General features: G+C 49.0%; 1 long non-coding RNA gene across 6 annotated transcripts; it reads right to left on the bottom strand.

Moving 5' to 3' along the window:
• Positions 1–13607: 13607 nt before the first annotated feature.
• Positions 13608–20665, bottom strand: LOC125543697 (uncharacterized). 6 transcript variants are annotated; one of them, XR_015618639.1, is made up of 12 exons: positions 20002–20657; positions 19871–19925; positions 19376–19497; positions 18450–18614; positions 17288–17344; positions 17078–17179; positions 16754–16955; positions 16280–16328; positions 15512–15740; positions 15269–15381; positions 14399–14479; positions 13608–14066 (listed from the first exon to the last, which is right to left on the bottom strand). It is a non-coding gene; the product is annotated as an uncharacterized LOC125543697 (long non-coding RNA). The 6 variants fall into 6 exon arrangements; XR_015618642.1 differs by having other exon boundaries at positions 14399–14516; positions 17288–18614; positions 20002–20665; XR_015618641.1 differs by having other exon boundaries at positions 16854–16955; positions 17288–18614; positions 20002–20664.
• Positions 20666–26408: the final 5743 nt, after the last annotated feature.

Genomic DNA, 26408 nt, shown 5'->3' with positions numbered 1-26408 from the left:
CGACAATGTCTACTCCAGCGAAGAGGAGGAGGAGGAGGAGGTCGAACCCCCTCGCCCAGAGGGGCGGTCCAAGCACACACACGACCCAGCGCGGGAACGTGGCAAGGCAACTGCTTCTGTTGGGCAGTCGTCGAAACGCCCTTGGACCTCTTCTCCTACGCCGACTGGGAAGGTCCCCAAGCTCCCACGCACGACGCTGCCCAAGCCGCCCAAGGCTCTACCCAAGATGAAGATAGCTGTCCCTACCATTTCTAGGTAATAATAAGACTTGTTTTCCTTCGTCGACCATGGACAGATCCTTGGTCGATTCATTGAGCCAACCGACTGACTTTTGAGTTTTGCAGTGCTGCTACTTCTGAAGTCTCCGCCAAGGGTGACGACCAAGAGATGGAGGATGCTGTTACCTCCAACCCTAGTACGGTTACTGACGTTCTGTCTTGAGTCGACTGATCATTTATTGCAGTGCTGGTCGATTGAATGTTTCCTTTGTAGCCCCTCCTCATGTTGTCGACCTCCCAGATGACGATGGTCCGTTGAGGGTGAGGAGGCATAAGAAGGCGCCGGCTGACCAGGCCCTCCACTCCGCTCCGGCGTCCGAGGCCGTAGCTCGGGATGGTGGTGACACCGCTCGGGCTTCTGTGACCTTCGTCGTTCCTCTGGCGAGTGCGCGGCCCTCATCGTCGACTGCGGATCCGTCTTCGCTTTTTGCCGCATACCCCGTCCCTGAGGACCAAGCGGCTGCTACCAAGGAGGCTATACGCCAGGCGGGGATCATGATGGAGCAAGTGAAGATGGCTCGGGAGGCCAGCCAAGCAGCCTATGACGCGAGTTCGGCTCTTCAGAGCAACGTCCAGGTCAGTCGACTTCAACACTTGTTCTGTTATGATATGTTGTTTGAAGAGTCTCTTTTCCGAAGATCTTTTGTATCTATATCTGTACACCCACCGGGTGTGTCTGCCTATCCTTGGACGAGTGGGGGCATGCTGAGTGCACCCACTGGGTGTAGTCCCCGAGACTACGGTGGACTGCTGGCAGTCGACTGTAGTCTTTACATTGTGTTGCTGTAGCTGTATTTCTTCACTCAGTTTGGTCGGGCCAGGTCGAGTGGAACTTTTTCTCTCTTTTTTTTGGTCGAACCAGTGGGGGCACGCTGAGTGCACCCACTGGGTGTAGTCCCCGAGACTACTGTCGAATGTTTTTTGATTCGGCTATGGTCTTAGAAACGTCATCATTGTCTCTTAGTTACTCGGAAGCAACTTATCTTGGACGTCTGTCGACTGATTTTTTCTTTTTGCAGAAATCTTGCAAACTTGTAGCTCGCTATACTGAGTTGGAGAATCAGCAGATCTAGCTCAACCTTAGCTTGAAGCTTGCTCAGGAGAACTTGAAGAAGGCGCAAGAAGAAGCAAAAGGTATGGCTGGTGAGGTTCTCCATTCTTAACGGGTGACTTTTCTTTCTTGTCCATCCTTGATGTTGGTTCCACTCGACGCACCGCAGATAAACTGGAGGAAGCTCTGAAGAAGAAGGACCAAGATCTTGCAGAGGCACAGAAGGAGGCCTCGAGCAAAACGAAGCTCGCAGAAGAGAAACTGGCTTCGGTCGGAGCTCTTGAACAGGAGAACTCCAGACTGAAGACTGCTCTCGAGGCAGCTAATCGAGACGCCAGTCGACTGAAGAAAGAGAAGATGGTGCTGCATGACAAGGCGGGTGAGCTGTCGGGGAAGGTCAAAGATGTGGAGGCTTATCTTGGTGGACTCGCCAAGAAGCTGTTTGTCTTGCTTGAAGGTAATTATTCCAACCCGGCTGTCTTGTAGTTGTCGAGCCTGCGTACGGCCACCGTCTTACCCTTGAATCGTGTTTGCAGAATTCTGCCAGAACTTTGAAGAGGAGACCAGTCGAGTGGAACCAGGCTTGGACCCTGTTAACTCTCTCGTGAAGGACGAGGCTGCAATGAACGTGCTCCGTCTGGAGTCTCGTACTGCCAGCGTCGTTGATTATCTGGCTCGGCTGAAAGTTGCGATGTCGCGGATCGACGCATCACTCTGGCCTGGGACGACGCTTCAAAACGACCTCGAGTCTCTGATGGCTCGACTTAACGAAGTCCCAGGTTGAGTGGCGGAATGGAAGAAATCTTCTGCTAGATGTGGTGCTGATGTCGCTCTGTCCCTGGTCCGCGTCCATTGCAAGGAGGCGCGAGAAGAGAAGCTGGCGTCCATCCAAGTTGCCAATACCAGGAAGCACAGCTTTCAAGACTTCATGGAGACCTTCATCGCTGCTGCCACCCGTTTTGTCGACGGGATCGACTTGGATGAGTTCGTCGCCCCTTCCAGTCCTCCTCCTGAGGAGTGAAAACTTTAAATTTACCTCGGAATGCCGAGTGGATTTGTAACCATTATACTTTGCCGAGCCGAGGGCTCGAGTACTTTGAGGTCTGGGACCTTTTAGGCTTTATCTAAAATTGATTTCTCATTGGACATCTTCATGGTTTGATGCGTTGAGTGGAACTTGATCTTCACTCGGAATGACCTTGTATTTGCGGCGCAATACCGAAGGGGGAGTTAGCAGTCGACCCGCGGATTGGGTTGAGTCTTGTACTTAGGCGAGCACTGGGCTGTAGCTGAGCCTCCGAGTGGGAGGTTTTCTCTCCACTCGGTAGGGTTTTTAAACACTTAGGCGAGCACTGGGCTGCAGCTAAGCCTCCGAGTGGGAGGTTTGCTCTCCACTCGGTAGGATTTTTTCAAAGTTAGGCGAGTACTTGACTGCAGCTAAGTCTCTAGGTGAGAGAACTTAGGCGAGTGCTGGACTGCAGCTAAGCCCCCGAGTGGGAGGATCGCTCTCCACTCGGTAGGATTTTTCAAACTTAGGCGAGTACTTGACTGCAGCTAAATCTCTAGGTGAGAGAACTTAGGCGAGTTCTGGACTGCAGCTAAGCCCCCGAGTGGGAGGATCGCTCTCCACTCGGTAGGATTTTTCAAACTTAGGCGAGTGCCGGACTGCAGCTAAGTCTCTAGGTGAGAGAACTTAGGCGAGTGCTGGACTGCAGCTAAGCCCCCGAGTGGGAGGATCGCTCTCCACTCGGTAGGATTTTTTCAAACTTAGGCGAGTGCCGGACTGCAGCTAAGTCTTTAGGTGGGAGAACTTAGGCGAGTGCTGGACTGCAGCTAAGCCCCCCGAGTGGGAGGATCGCTCTCCACTCGGTAGGATTTTTTCAAACTTAGGCGAGTGTCGGACTGCAGCTAAGTCTCTAGGTGAGAGAACTTAGGCGAGTGCTGGACTGCAGCTAAGCCCCGAGTGGGAGGATCGCTCTCCACTCGGTAGGATTTTTTCAAACTTAGGCGAGCGCCGGACTGCAGCTAAGTCTTTAGGTGGGAGAACTTAGGTGAGTGCTGGACTGCAGCTAAGCCCCCCGAGTGGGAGGATCGCTCTCCAGTCGGTAGGATTTTTTCAAACTTAGGCGAGTGCCGGCCTGCAGCTAAGTCTCTAGGTGAGAGAACTTAGGCGAGTGCTGGACTGCAGCTAAGCCCCCGAGTGGGAGGATCGCTCTCCACTCGGTAGGATTTTTTCAAACTTAGGCGAGTGCCGGACTGCAGCTAAGTCTCTAGGTGAGAGAACTTAGGCGAGTGCTGGACTGCAGCTAAGCCCCCGAGTGGGATCGCTCTCCACTCGGTAGGATTTCTTCAAACTTAGGCGAAACGGATTCACAGCTAAGTCACCCACTGGGGGATTTCGTAAGCAAACAGGAGTGACAGCAATTATTGAAACACTCTTGCCTTTGATAAAAATAAACTGCAGCAATTTTTCTTATTACATCTCGTCCAAGGGAGAGCTCAAGTGTAAAAGGGGCGGAGTAGTTCCGCTATCCAAGCTCGTGGCTCGTCGATCTGGCGATCAACATTGTAGAGGTGATACGCTCCATTGTGGAGGACTCTGGTGATGATGAAGGGGCCTTCCCAAGTAGGAGCAAGCTTGTGTGGTTTCTGTTGATCCACTCGGAGGACCAAATCTCCTTCTTGGTAGGCTCGACTCTTTACATTCCGGGCGTGGAATCGACGCAAGTCTTGCTGATAAATGGTCGATCTGATCATGGCCATCTCCCTCTCTTCTTCTAGGAGGTCGACTGCGTCTTGCCGGGCCTGTTCTGCTTCATCTTCGGTGTAAAGCTCGACTCGGGGCGCGTTGTGAAGAAGATCACTTGGCAGAACCGCTTCGGCTCCATAAACCAGAAAGAATGGAGTTCTTCCAGTCGACCGGTTAGGGGTGGTCCTCAATCCCCACAGAACAGACGGAAGCTCGTCGACCCAAGCACCTGCCGCGTGCTTGAGATCACGCATCAGTCGAGGCTTTAGTCCTTTGAGAATCAGACCATTTGCTCTTTCAGCTTGTCCGTTCGCCTGGGGATGGGCGACCGATGCGTAGTCGACTCGAGTGCCTTGAGAGGCGCAAAAAGCTCTGAACTTGTCCGAATCGAAGTTTGACCCATTGTCAGTGATGATGCTATGCGGGACTCCATATCTGAATGTTAGCCCTCTGACGAAACTGATAGCAGTGCAAGCATCAAGATTCTTGATAGGCTTAGCTTCAATCCATTTGGTAAACTTGTCGACTGCCACAAGCACATGAGTGAAACCACTTCTGCCTGTTCTCAGTGGACCAACCATGTCTAGTCCCCAAACAGCAAAGGGCCAGACGAGTGGAATGGTCTTCAGGGCTGATGCAGGCTTGTGTGACATGTTGGAGTAGAACTGGCACCCTCCACACTTGTCGACCATCTCTTTCGCCATCTCATTTGCTCTAGGCCAGTAAAATCCCGCTCGGTATGCTTTAGCCACAATGGTCCGAGAGGACGCATGGTGACCACAGGTCCCCGAGTGGATATCATCAAGGATTATCCGACCTTCTTCTGGTGTTATGCACTTCTGACCGATTCCAGTCGCGCTTTCTCTGTACAACTGCCCCTTTATGACTGTGAAGGCCTTGGATCGGCGGACGATATGTCGAGCCTCTTCCTCGTCCTCTAGGAGCTCTTTCCTTAGGATATACGTGATGTACGGTATCGTCCAGTCGGGAGTGATTGCCAAGACTTCCATGATTAGGTCGACCACAGCAGGAACTTCGACTTCAGTCGGATTTGTGGCACTTTTCGGTTGTGGGGCTTCTTCTGTGAAAGGATCCTCCTGGACTGACGGCGAGCGGATGTGCTCCAAAAATACATTGCTAGGAATGGCTTCTCTCTTGGAGCCTATCTTTGCCAGATCATCAGCTGCTTGATTTTTCAGTCGGGGGATGTGATGAAGCTCTAACCCCTCGAATTTCTTTTCCAGCTTTCTCACTGCGTTGCAATAACCAGTCATAGCTGGACTTCTGACGTCCCACTCCTTCATCACCTGATTAACCACCAAATCTGAGTCGCCATAGACCATGAGGCGACGAACGCCGAGTGAAATGGCCATGCGCAACCCATACAAAAGTGCTTCATACTCTGCTTCATTATTGGAGGAATCGAAGTGAATCTGGAGAACATATCTGAGCTTATCTCCTCGGGGGGAGACTAGAACTACCCCAGCACCGGAACCATTCAGCATCTTAGATCCATCGAAGAACATGGTCCAATGCTCCGAGTGAACTTGAGTCGGAAGTTGCTGTTCAATCCACTCGGTGACGAAATCTGCAATTGCTTGGGACTTGATAGCCTTCTTTGCTTCAAACTTGATATCTAAGGGAAGGAGTTCAATCGCCCACTTGGCCACTCGACCAGTTGCATCTCTGTTATGCAGAATCTCTAACAATGGGGTGTCGCTGACGACTGTAATGGAGTGGTCAAAGAAGTAATGTGCAACCTTCTTCGTGGTCATGTAAATCCCATATACAAGCTTCTGGTAGTGAGGGTATCTTTGTTTTGAAGGGGTCAAAACTTCAGACAGATAATAGACTGGGCGCTGAACTCTGAAGGCCTTTCCTTCTTCTTCCCGCTCGACCGTAAGTACTGTACTGACAACTTGTCCTGTGGCTGCAATGTAAAGCAGCAGAGGCTCTTTGCTGATTGGGGCAGCGAGCACCGGCTGGGTGGTGAGCAGAGCTTTGAGCTCTGCAAATGCTGCGTCAACTTCTGGAGTCCACTCGAACTTGTCAGACTTCTTCATCAGTCGGTAAAGAGGCAACGCCTTTTCACCGAGACGAGAAATGAATCGACTTAGAGCGGCCAAGCAGCCTGTAAGCCTTTGGACATCGTGCACGCATATAGGACGCTTCATCCGGAGTATGGTGCCAACCTTTTCAAGATTGGCATCGATCCCCCGTTCGGAAACGAGAAAACCGAGTAACTTTCCACCTGGAACTCCGAACGTGCACTTTGATGGGTTGAGCTTGATATCATACCTCCTAAGGTTGGCAAAGGTTTCAGCAAGGTCAGCCCGCAGGTCGGAACCTTTCCGTGACTTGAACACAATATCATCCATGTATGCCTCCACATTCCGACTGATTTGAGTGAGTAGACACTTCTGAATCATTCTCATGAACGTGGCTCCGGCGTTCTTGAGGCCGAACGGCATGGTGACGTAACAGAAGCATCCGAATGGAGTGATGAAAGCTGTTTTGATCTCGTCGGGTCCATACAGACGGATCTGATGGTACCCGGAATAGGCATCTAGAAAAGACAATCTCTCGCATCCCGCAGTCGAGTCGACTATTTGGTCGATGCGAGGGAGGGGAAAATGATCTTTCGGGCAGGCCCGATTGATATGTTTGAAATCAATGCACATGCGAAGTGACCTGTCCTTCTTGGGGACCATGACAACATTGGCGAGCCACTCGGAATGGTAAATCTCTCGGATGAACTCCGCTGCTAAGAGCCGAGCCACCTCCTCGCCAATAGCTTTCCTCTTCTAGACGGCGGACCGTCGAAGATGTTCTTTTACGGGCTTGAACTTCGGGTCCACTCATAGACGGTGCTCAGCCAGCCCCCTGGGAACTCCAGGCATGTTAGAAGGCTTCCATGCGAAGACGTCCCAGTTCTCACGGAGGAACTGGATAAGCGCTTCTTCCTATTTGGAGTCGAGCGTCGTCGAGATGTGAGTCGGAGCAGCGTCGGGGTCGGTCGGGTGAATGTGAACCGTCTTAGTTTCACCGGACGACTGAAAAGCAGATTCTGAAGCAGGCTTCTTGGCTCATAGCAATTCACTCGGATCAGCAGTCTTCTGGTACTCTTGCAGCTCAACAACTGCCATCTGAGCATCAGCGATCTTTGAGCCCTTCTGAAAACACTCTTCTGCTTTCTTTCGGTTGCCTGTAATAGTGATTACGCCTTTGGGGCCAGGCATCTTCAGTTTGAGGTACACGTAACATGGTCGAGCCATGAAGCGTGCGTAAGCTGGCCTGCCCAGAATGGCATGATAGGCACTTTGGAAGTCAACAACCTCGAATGTCAACTTTTCCTTGCGGTAATTCTTTGAATCACCGAAAACCACATCGAGAGCAATCTGTCCGAGTGACACGGCCTTCTTCCTAGGAATGACTCCGTGGAAGCTCATGTTACTGGTACTGAGTCTGGACATCGGAATGCCCATCCCTTTCAATGTTTCAGCATATAGTATGTTCAAGCCACTGCCACCATCCATCAGGACTTTGGTCAGTCGAGTGCCTTCGACAACTGGGTTGACCACCAAAGCTTGCCTCCCAGGGGTGGCAATGTGCGTAGGGTGATCGGACTGGTCGAATGTGATGGCAGTCTGCGACCATTTCAGATAATTGGGTGTCGCCGGAGCAACCATGTTCACCTCACGGTTAATGACTTTCAGTCGACTTTTGCTTTCGACATCAACAAAAATCATCAGGGTGGAATTGATTTGGGGGTATCCATCGTTGCTATCTTCCTTGTCTTCGACTCTGTCCGACTCTTTTTCCTTATCTTTGGGCTGTTTGCCCTGAAACTGCTGGATCAGGAGCCGGCACTGTCGAGTGGTATGCTTTGGGTAAATAAAATTACCCTCTTCATCTTTCTTGGTGTGGATGTGACATGGTAGATCCAAAACATCGTTTCCATCCTGATCCTTGACTTTCTTGGGCTTCCAGGTGCCCTTGGGTTTTCCCTTGAAGTTTCCCTGGGCTACGGCCAGGGCCTCCCCAGGAGCGGCTGGCTCGGCCTTCCGCTTCTGTTTCCGACTGGAGTTCCCCCCGGTTTCTTGGGCGACTGCCTTGTGCTTGCCACTCTGGAGTCGGTCCTCGTCTTCACCATTAGCGTACTTGGTGGCAATCTCCATCATCCGATTCAGAGACATCTCTCCGGTTCGACCGAACTTCAAATTCAACTCTCTGTATTTAACGCCTTCCTTGAAGGCACAAACTGCTTGATGGTCTGGCACATTCTCGACTGAGTGATGCAGTGTGATCCACCTCTGGATGTATTCCCTCAGAGTTTCATTCGGCTTCTGCACGCAAGACCGCAACTTCGTAAGGCCTGCAGGTCGCTTGCATGTTCCTTCGAAGGTTTTGATAAACACTCGGGAGAGGTCCTCCCGAGTGTAGATGCTGTTGGGTGCCAACTGATTCAGCCACGCTCTGGCTGAGCCCTCTAACATGAGAGGCAGATGCTTCATGGCCACCTCATCATTGCCACCGCCAATCTGTACAGCCACTCGGTAATCTTCGAGCCAAGTGTCAGGCTTAGATTCGCCGGTGAACTTGCTGACCCCAGTCGCCAGTCTGAAGTTGGGAAGAATCACTGCGGCTCTGATGGCTCGACTGAAACACTCTGGCCCTGAAGCACGTGCTCTGCTGCTGGCAGGCGCATCTCTGTTGTGGCCCTCTCGATGAGCTCTGTTCCTGTCAACCAAACCTTGAACGAGGATGGATCTCGCATCAAAGCCTGGGTCTCTGGGGTCGACTGGAATCCGCTGCCCAACACTATGAGGGCGTCTGTCATCTTGCCGTCGAGGCGCATATGACCCACTCCTCGGGGGAGGGGTTGGCACTCGACGTCGATCATCACGGTCGAATCGGTGATCATACTGCTCATTCCTCCTGTACTGATCATGCCGGTCGCCACGTCCCTCACGCCTCGGGGGCGATCTCGGGCTGTGAGCCGACTCGACTGTATCCGTTGCGACGGATCGACTGTGGATCCTGTTCCGCGACTGAGAGACAGCAGAATTCTGGTTTCCCACCGCCCGGAGCAGCGCTCTGATCTGCAACAAGCCTCTGCCCGCCTCCGACTGGGAGGGCTGAATTGATTCTGCTATACGGGCCGCAGCGGCCAAATTCTGAACCGGGGTTCGGTATACCTGCGGCGGCGGGAAGAGCTGACGCCGACTGGACTCGGGAGCTTGCTGACGTCGACTGGACTCGGGAGCCCGCTAACGCGCTTGCTCGTCGAGTATCCGCTGGAGATTCTCCAGTCGAGTGCGCTCGGCCAGGTTAGCCAAGCGCGCGTCCTCCAAGGCCCGGGCCTCGGGGGTTTCTTCGACAATAGGAGTGTGGAGCGCGTCCATGTTCCGACGGCGAAGCTCCTCTCGCTGCAATGACGTGAGAGGTTCGGGGAGATACTCATCGTGGGGATGTGACGGGTCGCCCCCACCCGCGCCTCCACCAGCGCGAGGGAAACCAGGAGGACTGTGCGTCCCATCGACCGCCAGAACCTCAGCCGCTGGGTCGCTGCTGTCGCACTCGGATGCGGTCTCCGCGGAGCCAGTTGACAGGTCGAACAGGCCGCAGAGGGATTCGTCGGGCTCGATCGCCGCGACTTGCGGGGTGGCCGACTGGCGAGCCACGGCATGGCTCACCCACCTCTGAAGTCTCGACCGACCGGAGCACTTACGCCGGTGGGAGACCGAGCGAGGGGACGATACGGGGGCCGACCGATACTGGGTCGACGGCTGTCGCAGAAGGACGCCACGAACGCATGCGCGGAAATGCGTCGCGCCGCGGACGGGGAGCGCGTCGATGTCGAGTGGTGCCTCCTGGAGCCAGGCGGAGTCGTCGGCGATGAACGTGAGTGCGCCAAGACGGATCTCGCGGCCCTCCACCAAAACTCCGCACGAAACCATGATCAAAGGGATCGAAAAAATCGCAACTTCTCCAATTAGGCGCTAAGATTCCTGCCCCACGGTGGGCGCCAACTGTCGTGGTTCTAACTCTGACAGTGATGTAGGGGGGTACGTATGGAGAGGCTAGATCTCAGCTATTGGGAGGTTGTAAACACACCAAGATGTACGAGTTCAGGCCCTTCGCGGAGGAAGTAACAGCCCTACGTCTCGGTGCCCGGAGGCGGTCGATTGGATTACTAGCGTGTGAATAACAGGGGTGCGAACCCTTCATACTGAGGAGGGGGCGGCTTATATAGAGTTCGTCGGCCCCCTCCTGTCCTCAGTAATGCAGGGTTTAAGGTACATTTAAGGTTGGGCGTTACTGGTAACGCTCCTAATAAAGTGCTATAATGACCATAAAGACTACTTAATAGCTGACCGTTTACCTGCGGAGTGACTTTAGGTCTCCTGGCAGTTGAGTGGTTGGCTTCATGGTCGAGTGATAGCTTCTTGGTCGAGTGTCTTGAATCCGTCGAGTGGGATACCTTCAAGTCGATTGAAAGGTGACTTTTTCTAGGGACGTCCTTGGGTAGGGCTCTTTGGACAGGCCCGTGCCCCTACCCTAGGTGCGTAGCTTCATCAGTGTATTTAATGTAATTTCAACTGAAATAATGTAGCCCCCAAGTGTCGGGTCGTAAGCCTGCAGCAACTCGGGACAAATTGTAGAATAAATCATATCTATTGATAATATGATAGCCATTTGTGCTAAAGCGACTTTGAAAACCTTAATCATAATACTGGTTATTAATAACAATAATAAAAATCCAGCCAATTTGGCTATTTGAATAATATACCCAATGATTTATAAGCGCATAATTCCAATGGCGCAATCCAAATATATACTGGCGACTTATAGTCCAAAGCCAGGACGGGTCAATAAACACCGGATTATAAGTGATTATGTACTGACAACTTGTAGTTGAAAGTCGAGCCGGGTTAACGAACACCGGGTTAATTTGATGACTGATAGTCATGCCGGGTCAATAGACACCGGTTCAACATAAAATTTATCAAAAGAGAAAAATCTTGACAAAGGCAAATAAAACCGTGTAGTCGAGGCTTTTCAAGGGCTGCCAGGCCCAAATTCGAGGCTTTTCATGGGTTGCCAGGCCGCTGAGTTAAACCATTTGACAAAGCCTTTTAAGATGGGCATCCAACTAACCAATCGTCGTTTTAAATTTGACAAGTTCAGGGTCTCAATGAGAGTAACTGTCAAACGTTCGGCGGGTCATGCCTGGATTACGTGGATAGGAGTGGCGTACTTGATGAAGGCAGGTTAACCTGGGGTTTTAAGTGAATACACCAGGCTTCCAAGCCGTGGGTCGATACCCAATTACAAGGGTCCTTTCAAGCTCTTTGTTACTTTACACAAAAAGCCCCCAAGTAACTTTGTGAGCTGTGCTCAATGGGTGCCTATGTTTGAGCTGTGCATAGCAACAATACTCTCTTTGGCCCCTTGGGTGTGAAGCTCCCGAGCTTTGTTGTGGTGTGATAGCCGGATTAATGGACAAAACTTCCGCTTTGTCAGCTGAAGCCCCCATGTAATCAATAATATGATAAGCCAATAAGGCGGGATACCCATGTTTGAACCGTACATCATGGCAACAGGTCCTCTTCGGCAACTTTTAACTTTTTGCAAGAGATAAATTCTTCTTGAACCGGGATTTTAAACCGGATATTGAGAGCTTCAAAGCTTTATGGGAGACATCTTTCCCTTGAACCGGATTTTAAACCGAAGTCCTCATTTTCAGCCGGAAATTTTCTGACGGCCTTTAAACTCGAACTTGCGAGAAGTTAATTCCTTTTTGAACCGGAAATTCTTAAACCGGATTTAAGAGCTTCAAAGCTTGGGAGATAAATTTCCCTTGACCCGGATTTCAAACCGGAATCCTTCTTTTTAAGCCGGCCTTTAAATTTGCACCCATATAACCGTAGCCTCCGGGATCGGGTTTCCCTTCAACATTCTGGGGCACTTGAATTTGCTGAAACTGGCAAAACTTGCTACGTCATATCATCGTAGCCCCCGAGTCTTAAGATGACTCAAGGAGTTGTCTTGAGATTCTATGTACTTTGACCATAGTAGAAGGTATATATCATTGGTATTGATAACATGATGTAAATCCATAGAAGGCTGAGGTGACTGCGGCGGATTATAAATGATCCCGTATGAATCATGTCAGCAACTCGGCCAATGGTTCCTTCCATCTGGCAGTGATTTGTGTGCATGTCCATTGAACCATCAGTGCAGACGGCGGCTGATGATAACTTGCCTCCAATTTGCTGAAAGAAAAACCGGGCTACCCAAGTTGTGACTTCCTCATATGCAATAAATAGCTCATGCAGACAGGTGCGGCCCGGTGTGTTGATGTAGACCAGGCCGCGAGAGACGGACGGTAAAAATGACCGCATCATCAGAGGCAACATAGACGAGTCGACCACGGCATTGTATGCCGGTGCAGACAAGCAAATTGTCCTCCTCGTTGTAAAGCGGACGCGTGAACCGGCCATGAGAGCGGACGCGTGAGTCGTCCGTGGCGTTGTAAACTGGCGCAGACGCACGAGTCAACCACAGGCGCAATCCCAGCTAGTTGATGTAGACCGGGCCGTATGGGCGACAGCTTGTGCGCGTCCATTCATCGGGTAATATGTTACGGACTATCGCCAGGCGGAATATTGTCAGCCTGTGCTCCATACCCATGGTATAAATCATATTTGTAGTGAATGATAGTCCTGTATATAAAATACACAGATCAAAGTAATTGTTCTTTGATAAAAACAATATGCACTGAAAATAAATAGACAAGATAGCACCTGGTACTCTCATTGGATGGATATAAAACGTGTGATGTAGCCCTTGCACCGCTGCTCCTTTGACTTTAGTCCAACTTTATATGGACAGCCGGTCCCCTGTTCTTTCCTTCTCTCCTTAGCAGTAGACGAAGTTGGAGGCGTGACAGAGGCAGAGCTGGCTATTTGAACGGCTCGGAAAGCCTGGTAATGGCAAATCAGCGGGTTGTGAAACAGCTGGCCGCATCATTGTGGTAAAGTGACTCGTCGATTTTGACTTTTCAGACCGCACCCGCGGAAGTGAGTAGCACATGCAAAGCCGTACATAGCTTTAACCCGTGACTCCTTTAAGAGAACTAGATGACCCGTTGCGCCGATGACGCAAGGGACGAGAGTAAGGCAAGTATGGAAAGAGTGAACCTAAATATATTTAGGGGCAGATTGGTACACATGAATCATTCATGATAGAATATGATATTAGGAGCTTATGATAGAATGTTTACAATGCTATTGGGAAGTAAGGTAGAAAGGGGGCGATTCATCTCATAGGCTTTATGCTTGTTGGACCATCGGCGCTGCGATTGTTCATAGTGGCTAGGGTTGAATGTTCTCATTGTTCATAACAGAAATCCCTTCAACATCATCATCCAGGCTCCATTAGTACTTGTGCAGATTGTTCAGCGTTGTTGTCAAATAACTGATGATTGAAGCAGAGGAAAGCAGCAACGATAGAAAATCATACGTAAGATCAATAGATGGATGTGCTGCCGGGTAATAATAACTGGGGTTACATAGGTTATAGTATCACCGGCAGTTGTACAAAAGCAACGTATGGCATCGTCGGCAACCACAGGTAAGGTTCATCTTATCATAGAGGCAAATTAGATCTTCTTAAGACGACAGGCTATGCATGCAAAAGGCATGGGTTGCTGTAGATGGTCCGTCTAGAGGACATGGACGATGAGAGTCAGGCGGTGCTCTGCGGTAACCTTGAAACAAAAGGCGCAGATACATCCTTCATGGATGTTTGCACGGTGGCGGAACTCCGACCAGTTTCTGGTTATTGTGGCTCTCTTGTCTGTTCCCAGCATGATACGACAACTGGTGTGCAGACTGCTGTTTGCGAGCTTGACCTTGAGTGTGTCATCATCTGGTTCGATGTACTCTTTCAGCTTTTCTTTGGTGTAGTGGACCTGAAAATACTGGCATGCGAGAGGAATTAATTGAGTAGATTGCAGAGTGTCATTTGGCTTTGAGTAAAAAGCTTCAAATGTACAGTTTAAATATAGTTGTTTCTGAATGTATGGCACTCTAGTGAAGGAGAACAAATATAGAGGACCTCTGTAGAGACCAATGTGTACTCATTACAGAATTAGTTCACGAAAAGTAAGTTGACACCAATGGAATACAATTGTATCACTTCACATACAGCAAGAAGAGCAGAAATGAGTAAGCAAATAAACATCCGCTCAAGGAGACCAGATCCAATTAGCTAAACAGCTGTAGCATAGATAGACCGTAGTATTTTCTTTACCTCGCCTATTTCTGGCATCAAAGTCCTCTGCCCTCACCCCCTCTCCAAGCAGCAAGGACACAACCAACATCAGCAAAGGACCTGTGAAAGGCAAGGAAAAAGAGCGATACACCCTGGCCTGAACCAATCCAACATAAGAAATGCAGACAGCTAACCAAGGAAGAACACCTAATTTTGAGTGTGTTTTATTGCTAATCTAGATCAAACATCGGTAAAGCAAAAATCTTAAACATTAAATCAAAGCAATTAATAGAAAGTAAATGCTAAACAGGGGAACCATAGCTTGATGCGGAAATTAGAGATATTAGATTTTAACACTCCACAAGCTGTGGGCATGATCTGAAAATTAGGACTAACATATAATTATGAACACACATATATCACACTTGCAAAGGGAGATAAAGTGCAATTATAATTATGAACACGCACATATAACTACGTGACACATGGCAACCGCAGCAGCAAAGAAAAAACATGGCTGATTGGTTTACAAAATATAGCTTCAACGAAGTCTGCATTTATACATGGATATAACACTACTCAAATGTACAAATCTGGCATCAACAATAGAGCTTCACAAGTAGCCTCAAAGATTTCTTTAGTTTCCATTGCCAGCAATGTAAGCGGTAATATAGTTATGAAGAAACAAATGCTGCATTGTAAAAACAGAGCATCTCAAAAAGAAAAAGAATGAATAGGTGACATCAAACCTACAACAAATATATACCAACTATTGCCGGTTGATTTACTCACTAATCAGCAAAATGTACTTATATTTGAGGTTCTAGATTAAAAAAAAGCTTGAGAAAAAGCTAATAATACACATGAGAAGTTGAACAAAAAGGATAGAAGGAAGCGATAGAAGTATACCTTAAATCGAATAGCTTAATTGAGTATCTTGGCCAACCCTTTGTACCTCTCATATGTAGTTCTGAGGCAAAGAACGGAGAATAATCATTTGAATTGAGTGCACAACTGTAGACCTGAATGGAAGAGGAATGGTCAAGCATGACATAGTAGAGTAGGATAGTGAAAGCTAGAAATATGTCCTTACAACGATGGAGACGTGCTACCAAAACGTAAGTTGGAGGAGATGAGGAGAATACTACATACCGTCAGCCTTCCCGGTGTCAGTCTTGATCACGGACACTGGCCTGATGTAGCCGCCTCCGGCCACCCGCCAACACCCACGATGGACGACGCGTACCTGATTCCACAAGGAAGACGATCGAGGGCTGTCGCTCACAGCGCCGCTCTTGTCTTGACAGCCGCCGCCACATGTCTAGGGAAACTTTTCTTTCCCTGAACTTGGTGAACCTTTAGCTTGTGTGCCTGAGACACTCTGCAAATGCCACATGGTATGAGAACAATCACGATTATTTAATGTAAAAGGGAGGTCATTGTATTTACTGGTCTGAAAGTGTTGTATATGATAAAATCAAAATAGCTAGAAGCCTAAAAGTGACCCAACAATACTTTCAACAGGTTGCTATTTCTGCAAGCAGTAGTATGCTTTAACCTCATAAATCAAAAAATAACATGTTCAGGGCCAAAAATGTTGACCAAAATAAAGCGGTACCAAGCCTATTTAAATTCATGACCGGTGCAGCCTCCTAGCTTAATAAATATATTGTTGTCAACAAAAGGTAGAGCAGTCCCTTTGGAAAGCGCAAAAAGGAATAAAAGCACGGTTAAAATATAGACCATTCATGCCCTCTCTCAACAATTTCTGCATCTCATCATAACTAAAACCTGATTCGCATCTAATCAGAACTAAAAACCAGTTAACACCTCGATCAATGCCAGCATTTAAAATCTAAACACCCTACAATCCTGTAATGCAACAACAAAGAAATCTGAATAGTGGCAAGTACTACTTACGTTTGTTCTCCTTCATTCCGCGGCATGTCCTCTCTTCTGCCTCCCTATCCTACAATACAACAACCAAGAAATAGAGCAACTAATCATAAGCGCGTAGCAATACGACCAGAAAGATTGGGCTCAATTGAACTAATAGTAAGCAGGAGGCACGACGAAGATCAAGAATTTACAGGCATCTTGTGCAAACATGCAACATAGCACCATTGCAGCACTGTCACAAGTATCGACCACTCATTACAATATCATGACAGAATGCTCGTGTGGCCATTCTTATTCCAAGATATGCCACATCCTTCTATGTGGCATATTCTAATGCAAGTATGGACCAAGATATGTTCTAATTACTTGCCGGCACTCCAAGATAATTAGAGAACATGCAAGTATGGACCAGAGAATCGATTATATGTGCAAGCACAAAAGATAAAGTGGATACCCAGCCAATTAGCTAAAACTGTAAAAAAAACAATTAAACACCTGACTATACTTCCACTGAAACTATTGCAGCATAAGTAGTTCTTATCTCTTGGTCTGCACCAATGGACCCAAGGTATCATGCTCTTGTGTTAGAGAATACCATGTTTTCTTTTTTTATTCTTTGTTTATCTTGGCATGTGAAATGCAATTCACCACTTTGTACTCTGACCTGTTTTGCCCATACACCAAAAGCACCAGAAGGCTAAGATAAACAAAAAACAGGAGGCAACAATTAATTAAAAAAAACAGAGGATATGCTAATGAATTAGAAGTAAACATTTGGAAATATCCCTAATGGTAAATCTATCACGAGAAGTTTCTTACGATTCTTTGTAGCATTTTTTGGAGAGCATCAAACATGTAATCAAATAATGGGGCAGCAGATCAACACCCCCTGCAGTAAACAAACAGCCACCCCTGCCAGTACTGCAAAAGAAATCAAGTAACTGAGGTAAGCACTGAAATAACCATAGAATATTTGAACAATTAGCATGGCGACCATGCTCATTTCGGCAAGTACATCCTACAATCTACCTGTGCACCACAATGGGCAATCGCAAGCCCCAACTCATGCAATCCTACAATCCAGGTCTGCACAAAAAAAACAATCATCATGAACAAAAGGAAATGAAAACATGAAAGCGGCAAGGTCAATAAGCTAAACCAATACAACTATACATTAGCCCACTCGGGCGTATACATCGCTAACAACCATAGCAATATATTTGCAAAGAAGAAACATAATAATAGATCAATAATTCTTTCTTCGTCCTTCATGGCTTTTATGTGTGTGTCCTTCACGGGATTATCTTACAGAAGAGAGGTAAAAATGGCTCTCTTTGCTAGTTCATTTGTTACCATGAGTTTGAGTTCTTCAAAATACCTGTTGCCAAACAATCAGTTAGGAAACTACTCTGCAAGATATGAGTACAAAGAAAACAGACTATCAGATTCAGTTGGCCACTCGGTTCCTGCCAATGCGCTCCATTAGCTACTGAGAAGATCGGTTCAATTGAAGGAAGCTTTCTAGCAGCAACATGGCTAAAACCATACGTGATTGCAAGCACACAGGTTTGCTTAGTACAGATCAATTGAACCGTTCTTCAAATCCCCTGATTAATTTAACCCACACTAAAGAACGACTCTCTTAGGCTTGCCCGTAATGAAACTAAGCTAAACAAAATCCTTTGATTAATCCGAAACAGCCATCAAGCCAGCGCAATCCAAAGTTCCAACAATCAGCAACAAAAGGAGACACGGAGAGAAAGAGGTAGGTGGATTTGAGTCATCACCAAGTCACCATGAACTGGACGAGCTCGCAGTAAGACCGCATGGCATCTGGTCTTGCAACTTGCTCTCACTATGGAAGCTAAAGCATTAAAATGTATACTCCCTCCTTCCATCTATATAGGGCCTAATGTGTTTTTCGAGGCTAACTTTGACCAAATATTAGAGCAACAATATATGACATGCAACTTACACAAAGCACGTCGTTAAATTCGTGTGTGAAAGGAGCTTTCAATGATATAATTTTCACATTGTGCATGTCATGTACTATTAATCTTGTCAATAGTCAAACGCGGTCTTAAAAAATGCATTAGGCCCTATATAGATGGAAGGAGGGAGTATATAATATGTTTGTATCTCTAGCATTACTCAATCTGGAATACTCTGCTTAGCTGGACAGAATGCATACCTATCGCAGACAAATACTACAGGATGACAGGTTCCAAGGATTCCTTGTTATTTACCAATGATCTGACATCACCTTCAGGAATCTTTCCCAGCACAAGTTAGTCCTCTTCAATAAAGCAGAAATATATTGCATCGGATATGGAGCATTGCAGCTTAGAAGCATCCCCTACAAAATACAAATCACTGAGAACTAGAAAATGATAAATCTCAAATTTGCAGTCATAATCAAATTAAAGACAACTAAAGTTAATGTCGCCCTATAATCTCTCTTCTTCTCCATGCCAGTGAAAAATCAACATGAAAAGAATAAGAGTGAGAAGAAAATGAAAGACAATGTGCAATACATCATGATTGGCTAAAACATCGGCTAATCTAGCCAGCCAGAGGCTATATTTGATGACCACAGTTGAACAACTAAACTCAGGTCAACAACAATTAGGTAATTAATTAATTCAGTCCTGATTAAGAAAAAGAGATACAAAGATTTATTACGCAAGGGACTATACAATCAGTAAAGCACCCCTGTATCTGTCCATTAATCCAATCTATTCAAGATTGAGATAATGGAAAATACAAAAAATATCAACATCGAGACCATTTCTCCAAGGAAAGAGAAGCTAACAAATAAGTGGAACTGAACCACCACCTCCTGCTCCTTGCCATCAAACCACTGAATCGTTTGTGGCGCAAATAAGCGGAATTAAATCACCACCTCTTTCTTTCATTGCCATCAAACCACATAATTCTTTGTGGTGCAACGCACGATGACTGAAAAAGGAGACCATCACTGCCATGTCGGGAAGCACCCAGATGGGATGGAGTTGATAAGCTACACCGCGACCACATTTCTTGGGTCTGGATCAAGCCTTGGTCTGGATACAACCAATAAGGCAAAAAAGGGGAAGAGCATGAGAGGGGGGAAGATACCTAAGCGACGGGCAGTTGCCGCTGGACCTCAAGGTCAGCAACCGAGAGCACGATGGACTGCGGCTGGAAGCACCTAGTCCATCAATCTCCATAATACTTGCTGCTTCAGGCCACGACAACCACTGAAAAAAAACTGCTTGTCAAATCCAGCAATAAACAACAAAAGAGGCAATTCAAAGGTATATAATGCCTTCGTCCCTGAACAAAGGTCAACTTCAGATTGATGTTAAAAACTTTTGAAACTTTTACCATTAAACACTAATATAAATTTGCTAAACAAAATGATTCTATTTGATTTGTCCTTTTATGGTTATTTCACTTGGTTTGGTCTACATGACAAACGAACAATTAATACCAATGGCACTTCAGACAAATCATTGGTTGAGAAAAATCATGAGTACAGGAAAACGTTAACACACACAATGGAGCGCCTGTATTGCTGTAGTGTATGGTTGGAATATAAAGGTCATGGTAAGAAGGAACTGGGATATATACCTGGTTGCTTTAGCAAGACGCACCTGCTACCACCCTCCGATGTGCCTCCCTCTCCCTGTACAAAATTCTTCAGATTTGCACCTCACCTTTTGCATCAGTATGAAAGAAGAGGAGAGAAGGAGTTAGCGTACCTTCAGAAGGGCCCATGACGCTGCAGCGCCACAACAAGGAAGTGGGGGACCTTGCGCCATAGTCAAATCTCCCCTAAAGCTGAAGCGGCCCACGTCCGATGCATAGGCCAGCATCTTGCTGTTTTCCTCGTCCAGCCGACGACAATGCAGAGGCGTCCCCGGTGGCCTGTGGCGGCGTCTGTCCCCCGCTCCAATCGAGAATCTGGGAGGATATGAGGAGAGATGGTAGCATCCGCGTTGCTCACCGGCGCTCGCTGCCGGCCGCATCAATCACTTCTTCGCCACAACACCGTCCACCTCACCCCCCTGCTCCTCGCACCCGAGCTGAAGACCTCACCGCCGCTGCTCTCCAATGGCGGCAGCCTGCGCCCAATCCAGAACCACAGCACGTGGCGGCGTAGATCGAGAACGCGGGACGATATGAAGAGGATTGAGGAGACGAGAGGGTGGCGGCCGCCGCTGGAGAAGCTCGCCTCCGCGCTCGCACGCCTCGGATCCGACACGGGGTAGAGGAGAGGGGTGGCGACGAGGAGGGACCACCGCTCGGGAGCACAGGCCTGCGCCAAGGTCCGCGGTCTCTGGTGGCGTGGTCATCGGCCACGGCGAGCTGGACGGGCGGGGTGAGCGGCTGGGAAGGGGGCGAGCGGGACGGCAGATGGGGAGGCGGCTAGGGTTCTACCTTCTACGTTGCACGGGAGCTGCTGGGATTTATACCCAAAGGTGAAATGACTAAAATGCCCTCGGAGGGGCACCTAATTAACAGGCGGTGGCACGAGCGATTTAAAAGCGACGTGGCCACCTTGGTCCTGCCTAGCGGTTCTCCAGGGTTTATAAGTTAAATTGCACGGGAGCTGCTGGGATTTATACCCAAAGGTGAAATGACTAAAATGCCCTCGGAGGGGCACCTAATTAACAGGCGGTGGCACGAGCGATTTAAAGGCCACGTGGCCACCTTGGTCCTGCCTAGCGGTTCTCCAGGGTTTATAGGTTAAATATATCGACTTGTTTCTAGGAGCTGGTAGTAGTACGTGAAGAACTTGATGAACTCGGGTAGCTTGTAGCTAGGCCAAGCGGAAGCGAGGTTGGTGAGGTGGCAATGGTGACGAAACGTCTGGACAGGTCGAAGGATCGGAGCAGGCTGGGTTGATGCAGCACCGGCGGCTCATGTAATGGTAGTTTAAATCTACGGCTCACTGACGGCCCTGTAGGCAGCGATGGCGAAACTCGCAGTGAACCGGCGATGATGGTGTGGCAAACCGGCGGCGACTCAACAGCAAAGGCGGCCGGGCCATCCTCAAGGTGGAAGCGAAGCCAAGGCCGGCTTAGAACAGCGCGCGGGAGACCAAGCATTAGAACGTCCGGCTCGCGCAATGCCGCGGATGCGATGGCGGAGGCAACCCGGCGACGGGCGGTGATTTGAGGCGGCCAGGGGTCGCGGCGGTTTGGAGACGGCGACTCGGGAAGGCGCAATGGCGATTTAGCATGGCGAACAAGGCCAGGGGTACCGGCGGCTCAGGCCGCAACCACGGATAGCAGAGGAGTGGTAGGATCAGCGGGTCGCGGTGCAGAGGAACGGCGAGGCCCACGGCCAGCGTAGCGGCTCTCTAATGCGTTTTAGCGGTGCCGGCGTGTCATGGCGACGGTGGCGAGCGGTCGAGGCACTCGGCGGTTCAACAGAGGATGAGCCCGCAGCAGGCGTGAGGCGGCAGGCATTGTGGATGCGTAGACGCGGCAGACACGGTAGACGAGGCGCAGAAGCGCTTGATCCGGAGGCGTGACGCGACGGGCATTGAAGTAAACCCGGCGGAACGGTTTAGAGCTGGACCAGCGGAGGAACAGTGTGACGGGTCAGAGCTGCGGTGGCAACTTGGTAACATCCAGCGGTTCAACACGAGGCCGAGGGGGCGCGGCTATGGAGGCCCCAAGGCCGGTTCAGTAGAAGCAGACTGCAGCGGCGGCAGCGAAACCTGAGCGGAGGCACGCAGGCGTAACCTCGTGCAGCGGTGAACCGGACCGGGTCGGATGCAGGGGGAGACGAAACTGGCATGGGCGCTCGTGGCAGCGCCTGCGGCGAGGTGGAGGAGGTGAGGCGGGACACAGCCGCGGCGGCGCGGGGCGTAGGTGAGTTGGCGGTTCAATGGCGGCAGCGGTCGGTGACGGTAACTCATCGAACAGCCCGGAGCAGAGGTCTCTCCATGGTGCGGGAAAAATCCGGCAACTCCCACTTGGAGTTGTGCAGGCGCAGCGGCGGTTTAAGCCAGTACCGGTTTATGACCGTAGATCCTGCCGCGGCCAGAGGTGGCTCTCAACGCGGCAGCTCGGACGCAGGTACGGGCGCGATTTTCGGAGACGCGGTGACCCGGCGGAGCTGGCACTGAGGTGCTGCCATCAACCGGTGCAGGCAGAGGTGATCCGGCGATAGGCGGCCGCGGTGACTCGCAGCAGAGACGAGGAAAAAACCGGTGGCTGCCAATGATTGAATCGGTCCCGATAGCGGGAGCGGCAACTCGCAGGTGAGGCGGAGCCCTTGGCGACTCGCGGCAGTAGTTGGGAAGGCCGGGTCAGCAGCAGCAGAAGCCGGTTCACGGCGGAGGTGGACGGCGTCTGTGGCAGCCCGGGGGCGGCGTGCTCGCGATGCGACGCACGGGTCATGGAAGGAGCAAGCGGGCGGCGACGGTGGTTCGGAGCTGTACAAAGGCGCGGCGGTTTACGGGCAATGCAGAGGCAGCTCGACGCCCGACGGCGGAGCGACGCGCTAGCAGCCTGATGGCGGAGGCGAACCAGCAGCCGCGGAGGCGAGCCAGCGATGGCGGCTCGGAACGGCTCAGAGCGCGGTGGCAACTTGCAAAGACAGAGACCACCGGAGACAGCCCGGTAGTCGAGGCGTAGTTGGCGATGCTCCGGTTCATGCGAGGTGACTTGATATGAAGTCGAAGCAGAGTTATGCGAGGTGACTTGATACAAAGTCGAAGCAGAGTCCGGGTCGTGATTGGCTTGACATCGTTTACTTGCCAAACTAGAAGTACCAGTCCGTGGCATTACCTTGTCTGACCCTAGTACGTGGGTGATTCTGTTTATGAACAAGAGCATTAACCGGCTGGTGGCTGCATCCAAGGCCACTTGTGTTGACTGTTCCTGAGTTCAGCCATGTCTGCATGCGTCATGTGCGTCCTCTAACTCATGGGCTGTGATGAGTGATTTGTGGTTCGAGTCCTTCACGTGTACAAGTAGCACCGGTGAGCCAAAAACTGTAGTCAAAATCAGTATCACTTTGTTTATTCGGCCGTCATATCTGAAAAGTAGTATCAGCGGCCATGACAACTTTGGCAGACGGGAAGGCGAGTCCAGTCCGTCACCTTGTCCTCTTCCCGTTGTTGACCCCTTTTGTGACCCGGATCTGGCGGCGGGTTATGGTGATGACGGCAAATCCGGGTCGTGGCAGCGGTTGCCGTTACCAATCGACACCCGTGACTCCCTCCGGGTTGCTAATAGTGCATGATCACTAGGCTAGGGTCAAGCCCTTGGTTCCTTATACTTCAAATCAGTTTCCCCGTAGATCGATCAAACCGACGACTTTTATTTTCCTTCCATAGATACGCGCAGGTTGAATCCCATGCGATTTAACAGCCAACACAGATTAGGTCAACAACTGTAGAGATCGTCCATGGAGACTCAATAATATTTCCTTGATCTCAACCGATGAGATTAGGGTTGATGCAAATCCTTCCGTATTCTGATCCGACAGATTGTAGGCTTCTGAATCCCTAGGAGAAATCCCTCCAAAAACTCAAAACCATCGTGCGTTTGTTCCCACGGTGGGCGCCAACTGTCGTGGAATTAACACGTTAGATGTCCTTAGTGTGAGGACTTAGTCGCGAGGCCAACGCATCTATGTGGTAGCTTGAGAGGGGTTGAACGGAATCGAGAGACGCAACACAAGACAAGGGTTTAGACAGCTTCGGGCCCCGGGAAATATCATCCGGTAACAACCCTACATGCTGTTTGAGGCTAGATCTCATTATTATCACGAGGGAGTCGCCGTAAACCGGCTCTCCTCTAGTTGTGTCTAGCCCTAGAGATTGTTTCTTTCTCGTCCCCCTTTGAGGAGCCCTGCCCCTCCTTATATATGTTGAAGGGGCGGGTTACATGTGGAGTCCAACTCGGACTTTAACTTAAACTATTTTGACTTCCCTTCCTGGGCTTCTTAACGTCTACCGGTTTAACATTGTCTGCCGGTTTAACACCAGCCGGTTTATCGTCTGTCTTAGCCATCTGTCTTAACTCTCCGCCGGTTTACCAAGTCCCAGCTGGTTTACAACTTCAGCCGGGTCATACCATGGGGTATATCCCCGACACAACTCAAACAAGTTTTTGCCTCTGTAAAATTTGACCTAGATCCAGAATAGTAAACGAAGTTTGTTTCTTTTGTCGTTTGTCTTCCGTGGTTTCGTTCGATTTGATTCTTTTTGCCAACCGGAGTTCTTAAGTTGAACTTTCTGGTTAGATCTCTTATTTGAGTTTTACCTGTGCATTAGTCGAGTACTTATTGTATGCTTGTTTGTTTGCGATAGAATACCTGGAGTGCGCCGCTTGCTACTTCGAATCGCTAGGTTTTGCGGATCATCAGCAAGGCAAGTAACACTTTGATCATACCTCCTACTACCCAGTTTTATTGCATTAGATCAATCCTTACACATTGCATGACTAGGATCTAATTAAATTGTGGGTTTGGGAAGTGGATGAGGTAGTACCTATCACCTGTTTTATTATCAAACCTTTGGGAGTTACTTCTATGTTTGCTTATTATGCCATGATATGCTAGTAGATGTGGATTGGGTGAGTGAAATCCATGACAGATGTGAGTTTGTTAAATTAATGGGTTATCTAAGGTGGCAACTTAAATACACATCTGGATGGATTGAGGCACCTAGGTATTCCAGCGATTGCATGTTTTTCTTTTGGACTGCCACCCAGGCTCAAAGGGATCATGAGATTATTCATACTAGAAACTTCCGTGTGCAGCCACAAATTACTATGAGCTCTAGCATAGTTGACTAAGTTGTGCGAACTCTTACAGTGGTAGACTAGCAGATGTAGGGGAAAGTATGTGTAACGGTCTACCCGTTCGTAAGGTGCTAGCGCTTCTGAAAGACTATGTCTCGGTCATCCGTTTCTCAAACACCATGTAGTGCGAGAATCCTAACGGAGGAGATCGAGTCTTGTGGGGAAAAGTGCGCAAACCTCTGCAGAGTGTATAAACTAATCATGGTTAGCAGTGTCCCCAGTTATGAACATCTTGAGTATCTAGTACTTGGATTATCATGTGAATCTCATCATGTTACTCTAATTAATTTGTTGGGTTTTTAATGATGATGTTTAATTGGGATTGAGAGGGTGTCTACACTCTCAATGTTTAACAACCACCATAATAGTTAAATAAAATTTATTCCTTTGCAGTAGGGAAAATTGGCTTTACGCAAAACTGTAACCATAGAGCTTTCCACGAGCCAAATATGCATCTAGTATAGTCTTATTCCTTCATTGCTCTCTATGTGTTACATTGCCAGCATATTCCATGTGCTGACCCATTTCGGGCTGCAACTTCCATGTTGCAGACTCTTCAGACGACGAGTACGGTGCATTTAGGTCGTGGTTCTATACTCAGTGATGCCGTTGGAGTTGATGGACTCACTTATCTTCCAAGCCTTCCGCTGTTATCGTTATTAGATGGCCTTAAGCCATATTTATTGTAATAAGTTCTCTTTTGAGACACTCGATGTAATAAGTGTGTGATTGCTACTCTGTTATAAATCCTTCAAGTACTGTGTGGTGTCAGCGTTACTGATCTAGGGATGTCACCGGAGCACAGAGATTGGACCGTTTGAAGTTTGGTCGCTACATGATGGTATTAGAGCACACGCTGACTGTAGGACACGACCACTAAGCTAAAGCCCTAGATCACTACTCACTCTTCTCATTCTGACTCCTCACCTTTTCTACTCTTTTAGGATGGCGGATGCAAGGAACAAGTTCACACAACCGGATGAAGATACACCCTTTGGACGTCACTTGAAGGAAGTCACTAGATATCTGAACATAGTAGTACCAAGCTTCACCGGAACCTACAACGCCACTTTACCTGAAGAAGAGCGCTGGATGATTCCAGTTCAAGTTCCAGGAAGGACGTTCATGCCAGTCACTGAGCCCATAGAGTTTTCCTTTGATGCACCAACCTGGAGTCTAGGAAAGAGCATGGCAGCTCACATCGCCATGGGACGGATTGGAGAAGTTTACCGCAATGATCTCAAGGATACTATCTACCAGATTTGTGGGCGCTGAGATGAGCACTGGGAGATGATCAGCGCCAGGAAGGATAGATCAATTGCATCTTTTATCCAGGAGTTAAA

This window comes from Triticum urartu, chromosome 3A (genome assembly GCF_056163025.1).
Source record: "Triticum urartu cultivar PI428250 chromosome 3A, HENAU_Tu73, whole genome shotgun sequence".
Taxonomy (NCBI): Eukaryota; Viridiplantae; Streptophyta; class Magnoliopsida; order Poales; family Poaceae; genus Triticum; species Triticum urartu.
The sequence above is the reverse complement of the archived record's forward strand: the minus strand, read 5'-3'. Positions and strand labels throughout refer to the sequence as shown.